At 33.4% G+C, this 6,683-nt stretch overlaps 1 protein-coding gene across 4 annotated transcripts in view; it reads right to left on the bottom strand.

Moving 5' to 3' along the window:
• Positions 1 to 833: 833 nt before the first annotated feature.
• LOC149570287 (D-aminoacid aminotransferase-like PLP-dependent enzymes superfamily protein) overlaps positions 834 to 6,683 on the bottom strand; it is a 137,528-nt gene continuing 131,678 nt past the window's right edge. For 2 of the 4 annotated variants that reach the window (XR_016362914.1, XR_016362912.1), the window contains one exon: positions 834 to 1,020. The gene's annotated coding sequence lies outside the window, so the exon portion shown is untranslated. Of the gene's footprint in view, positions 1,021 to 5,846; positions 6,187 to 6,683 lie in introns of those variants that run through there. The other 2 variants (XR_016362913.1, XR_016362911.1) reach the window with 1 other exon arrangement.

Genomic DNA, 6,683 nt, shown 5'->3' with positions numbered 1-6,683 from the left:
ATTAAGTTCCATGATTTTGCTAGAAGGGAGAGAAAGAAGGGACTCCAGATCTTGGATGATGACTTGTATGATGATTAGGAGGCTTCTATGCTTCTTATTGGTCCCAAAGCCTTCAAAAATTTTCATTTTCTCATTTTGTGGTGCTTCATTTCTATTGGCTACTTTCGGTTGCCCTAATTAGGGTTTGTAATAGATTAATTTGGGCCCTTGATTTTAAATCAATCTTGTTCATTCATTGTAATTTGGGATCCTATATAAACCCCATCCCATTTCATTTGTAAGGGAGGTTGTTGGAGAATCATTGCTAATATAATGGCAAGTTTTCTCTACTCTTCATCGTTGTGTCTTGCATGGTGAATTGTTGTAATCAAGTTTGCATTATTGCATGTTTATCTACATCTCTCATTTAAAATAGATTTTCATTTCAAGTTGTTGGAGTATATTTTTATTTAAAGTAGTTTAGTTTGTGTGGATGAAATGAATTGTGGATGGTTGCTTGTTAGACTTGAATGAATCCAGGCCATTAGCTTCTTATAGATTGTAAGAATATCCTTGTTTGGTAAGCCAATGATCAAAACCCATGACTTCAATTGATATCAAATCTTAATTTTGCATCTACTTGATGGTACTAAAGGTGAAATATTGATTTGAACATATTTAGTATCTACCATAGAAGCTTGCACTGGGTGGGTGAAGTTGTAATGCTCCACAAAACAAAGATAAAAACTATGAACAAACATAAAGAACCAATGAATGTTTTTTTTAAAATTTAATCATCATATTACAAGAACAAGTACATTGATTGAATCATTCTCAATTCATAGACCTCAAAATATAAGAATATATGATCTAAATAAATTTCCATAATGAAGTTAATACATAATGAGTTCAGTACAATAATGAAGAACAATATCATTCAAAGACACCTAAGTCCAACATATGGACTTTACAAATATCAAATTTAGTTTTAAGAAGTAACTTCAACAGTCTTCCTTAGCACTAGTTATTTGACTTGAACACCTGAAACATACACAAAAATGCAACGCAACACAAAGAGGGTTCAGTACACACTGAGTTGAAAAGCGTAGTCCACCTGCATACATGTCAAAATAAACATATATAAAACCATAATGCAGATATCTGAACCACTTAACATAGTGCAATTCTAAAATTACTATGCAAGAAGTAACATCTTCTTAACAATGCAAAATTAAACTCGCACTAAGAATAACCAGTTAATGAACCATATATATACTGAGGTGTCATCACTATGGTGCTAAGATACTGCATCCGTATATGGTAAGCCCATAGACAACACATAGTGGGATTCTCGATAGTACTCGTGAAATGACGCAATAGAGACTTGCCTTGTTCTCCGTACTTAACCTTACTGGTTTAAGTCATAGGTAAGGCCAATTATCTTTTGTATGTGATTAACCCACCCAATTCATCTTTAAAATTATCACTGAATTAATTAACTGAATAGGATAAATCGATATTCAGCCATCTCGATATACGTTCATTACAGCTATCCTTAACATTCACATCAATCAGATATTCTAAGAATGCACGTGCAATGAATAACAGTCAGATTTCACATGACATTACATTCTTTATCTTTTAAAATCTCATCTTCTACTACCAAACTTTGAAAGTAAACTCAAGTTATTATAACAACAGAAATAAATACTATAATATTACGATCTCGTAAATATAATTAAATTGTTACATCAGTTTAATGATATTCACTAGTCGTAGTACTATACTACTTATCTCTACTGTTATAACAAACTAAGCTTATCCTTCGAATTGGCCAAGATAATTAAACAATACACATATGATATTCTTACTTTAATTGACAAATCATCAAACATATATCATAAATCTGCTTCACAAATGAAACAACTTACATTTCAACCATAAACTGAAATATATTTGTATAAAAAGGATTCGGTTTCAAACAAATTATCTCAAAACAATCCCTAAATGCTATTAAGATACTTCATAGCCTAAACTAAACATAATTGAATCCAAATGCAGCCAAAGCTTTAACAAAAGATCCTTTGCAATGTCATTGAATATCCAAATGTCTGTAGAACTTTTACCTCTATTTGATAATAAGCCACCACCCAACTATAACCATAACATCATCTAAAAATATAATATCTGAGATCCATTCAACATGCACTTCACAAGAATGCGAAGTAACTTACATCTTGCCAATAACCAAAGTAATTAGGATGCAAATCTCTAAGCTATAAGAAGCACACAAACTATTCACATAATGAAACTGTCAATATTACAAAAACAAGATCTATCCTTGACTTTGTTTATAAAAATAATTTCTTATTTAGTTACGAACAATTTCACAAACAAACTACAATGACTTATGACTCAATTCCATCATATATCATGGGTTAATTTATGTTGTCGTAGGGAGTTTCTTGTTTGAATCGAGCTTTCTTTTTCACTATTTGACAAAATGTCATTTCCAAAACTGTCACATACTGTTTGCTAAGTTACTGTTTATATATATATATATATATATATATATATATATATATATATATATATATATATATATATATATATATATATATATATATATATATATATATATATATATATATATATATATATATATATATATATATATATATATATTAACCAAGCTACAGGATTCAACATACTGTTTTCTTTTAAAACAATGACATAACCCTCATTTAATCATTTATATCATAAAACAAAGTAACTGTGCCCTAATCAGTCACGAGTTTGCAACCAAATTTAAGCTTGTGACTGTGGCCGAACCTCTCATATCTAAATATTTTAAGATATGGGTTCCACAAAGCTTGGCACTGTCAAAGCCGACTACCCATAAGCAAATCTTAACACTTTGCATACATACAGTCATAAATATGAAACCCGACCGGGTTCAACTCGGGGAAAGAATGTATGGTTAGGGCAAAGCCCAATCAAATATATACATAAAGAAACACCCGACTTAATTTCTCCATAAATCCACATTCAAAGATGGGTATATGCAGGGCTAAGCATTGCACACAGTGCCATGCTCTACACATATCCATCATTGAGTGTCGATACACAATAGTAAAACTCATAACCATTTACAACATGCCAATTGAAATAACATTGCAATTGCAAACAGAGAGAGAGAGTAGGGTAAGAAATTGCCCCTACATGAAAACTGAAGATGGAAAATGCTTTGCAATCCAACTCGATGCCAAAGCCCCAAATGCCGAATCACATTGATGACAATCTCCACCCAGCTGACACAATAATAATTCGCAAATGACTTCACAATGGGATGTAGCAGAAGAATCCCAACAATAACCAACACTAAGCCGATACCTCAGCAACATGATTACATATGTTAAGCCAAGCAGAGAAATGCGGCCCAGTCTCTGACCCATATTCTGCAAAAAACCCAACTCACAACAAGAAATGGCTAACCAAACTCTTAGTGCCATCAATCCTCATTAACAAGCATTCAAGTCAACTGCGACACTTCACAGGGTTGTGCAGAAGACAGTTACAAAGCCATCACCATGTTTGGCTTCCAACAAAATGACTATGTTTTTCCTCCTTCATTGCAATCGATACCCATTTAGGGTTACCTTAATGCTTAAGATGTAATTAAACATTTTAAAAAAAGAAATGTTTATGCCAATCACAACTTAGGGTATTTGGACCCTTTTAAACAGGTATATATATTTGCAATGCAAACTGCGGTTTCTCAAACCCTTTTAAAACAAAATGAATACAAGTTATGTAATGAAAACCATCTCAAGGTTATATGAAATATAAGGTATTTAATTCCCTTTACATCATATGCCTATATGCTAAACTGAAACCAAATCCAAAGAAATAATTCAATCCCTTCTCAGTCACACGTACGTAAATACAAAGACAAATTCTAAATATATATATCCAGCAAATTAACATTCAAATTAAACATACAATATATTTACTTTCTTTCCAAAGCATTCAAACACAGAATGCAATTTACAATGAGTTGAAAACATAATGAACATAATCGATACCCCATCAACATGCAAATATCAATATGCCAGTTCAAATCACAAAATCCTAAATCACATTCATTGCTAATAACATAGTTCTAAACAAAAAATACGTTCAACATCAATCTCATAATTCAAAGATAGTAATATAACCAAGTACTTCAGAATTACAAACATAACAACTGAAGGGAATCTTATAACAGCAAGGTCCCAACTTGCAGAAAAACTCGAAGTAGTGGTCAGGCATGACAGAAGTCATTGGTGAGATTGCACCTAATAGAGTCCAAGTTCATCAATATTCCCTTGCATTCACTGTTAGAGATAAAGTAGTAGCAGAAATTAAGTTGAAGTCAAAATCCTAGAGTCGAAAACTAAACTATATTTTCATTGTACAATATAAAGACAAATCACTAGAGTCATGGTGACAACTCTTAAGTGAACTAGCGTAAGTCCCCTTGATAATCCAACAAATCACATAATTTCCACTGGGTGAGTATCCACAATAAAGGAACCTTGAAGTCACCTTGTGATCTTAGGTTTTGGGATTAGCACAAGAAGTGACTTTATATCAAGAGAGAATTGAACATTTGATGTTTCACTTTGAAACATTGAGTGTCTAATTTTGAAATTGGCTCTAGAAGGAGGGTTGTTCAAAGTTCACATAGAATTATCAAGAAAATTGAGGATGGTGTACCATGGGACTTTCTATGCCACAAAAACCTAGGACAAATTGGGTGGCATACCAAAGCGGTAGTATTCTATCATTATATTCACTTGTTTGGGCTCAAAAGAGAAGTGAACTTGAGTACTCAAAGGTTGTAAATATATTATAAAAGGAAGAAGAGAAGGCTCAAATGATCAAGAGACAAAACTAAGAGAGGTTGGAACACGAGAGATATGAAAAATGACAAGAGATGGTTCTTGCCAAATCAAACCAGCCTAGAGAAACTTGGATAACACCTCAAGATCATATTGTAGCTACTTTTTGCGCAATCACTTGGGAGGATAGAATCGACAATAGAGAGTGCTTGGACATAGGTGAGGTATTGAATCAAGAAGAAAGGACAGATTATACAATTGAAAGGAGAATCCAAAGAAAGTTGGAACACCAAAGAGAATTGGAGAGAAATCTTGAAAGAGAAAGGAAGGCTCAAAGTTTGGCTCAATCAACTCTTGAAGAGAACCAAAGTTAGAAAACAAGCTAGATAAAAGAATTGGATCTTTTTCTCTTGAAAGGTTTGAAATACTACACTTGGAAAGAAGACAATGATTACCAAGAGCCACACCACATCAAAAGAGAGATTTGGTCAAAAGCAAATTCCAAAAGATAAGAAGGAATCTTTGAGCAAATTTCTTGAGTAGTCTTCAAGCTACTCAAGCTCACGTGATACAACCAACTCCAAAAATAATGGCATAGGTGGCACCATGGATTCAAAATAATGCTTCACCTCTCACATTCAATTAGTAAATGATTTTCCTAAGAATCTAGTGCATTTTTGCTCCAAGTTTCATGGGAATGATCCCGATCTCACAATAGTAGAACACATCAAGATTTTTGAGGATGCCCTATGTAATAGGAGAGTCCAACATGATGTCACTTGTAGACTCTTTCCTCATTATTTTGGAGAAGAGGCTTTCTATTGGTTTGTGCATTTTTTGACTTCATCTATAAGTGGGTGAGATCAATTGAAGGCAACATTCATTGGAAGGTTTGGTATCCCAATCACCTCATTGGACTTGTATAGGTAGTTTGCAAATGTCAGAAGATATTATCAGGAGCCAATAAGTTCATTCAACAACCGCTTCCAAAAAACATATACAAGATTGCAAATTCCTTACACAATTCAAGATGTTGGAGCATTAGAGATGTACTACAATGCTTTGGACTCTCAAAAAACCATGTTTACAAGAGTCTCTCCTCCTGCTGCCACCAACCTGAATGAAGCCTATGCCAAAATGATGGATGTGGGAGAGAAAATGAAACAACAAGTATTAGGGCCTTCACTAAATGATGAAATTCCAAACAATCAAATTACGCAACTCACATATCAGGCTCCATCTAATCATCCTGTATTACACCTAGGAGCTCCATTATCCCAAGCTCATCCATTAGTGCATTTATATCTTCAAGGTGCAAGTACATCTACAAGGAAACAAGAAGAGAAAGATGAGATCAAAGAACTAGTTGAACAAGTAAAAAAGTTGTCTTTTGAAGTCACTTAAGAAATTAAAATACTCAACTTCACAATATGTGGAGAAATTTCCAAATATATGAAAATAATCACGAAGGAAATTACTAGAGGAACAATCAAGATAATAATTATCAAAGAAATAATCCGGATGGAGGATACCAAAGGAATAATCAAGGGGGAAACTATCAAGGTGGCAATCCATCAAGAGACCAAGGGTACAACAACAATAAAAAAAGATCTTGGAACACTAATCCAAACAATGGTAATGTAGTGTCACCTCTTAGAAATCCACAAGTTTGTAGAGAATAGGTCGGCAAATAAAATCTTCCTAGCTAAAGTAACTTTATCAACATGGTGTAGAACACATGAGAAAAATCAACATTTAGAGTTGTAGTGCTCTGAGTTTAACAAAGTTTCCAGTGTATTCCAAAAGGTAGTGGATGAATCA

This window comes from Cupressus sempervirens, chromosome 3 (genome assembly GCF_028749045.1).
Source record: "Cupressus sempervirens isolate cs-2001-9-10 chromosome 3, ASM2874904v1, whole genome shotgun sequence".
Taxonomy (NCBI): Eukaryota; Viridiplantae; Streptophyta; class Pinopsida; order Cupressales; family Cupressaceae; genus Cupressus; species Cupressus sempervirens.
The sequence above is the reverse complement of the archived record's forward strand: the minus strand, read 5'-3'. Positions and strand labels throughout refer to the sequence as shown.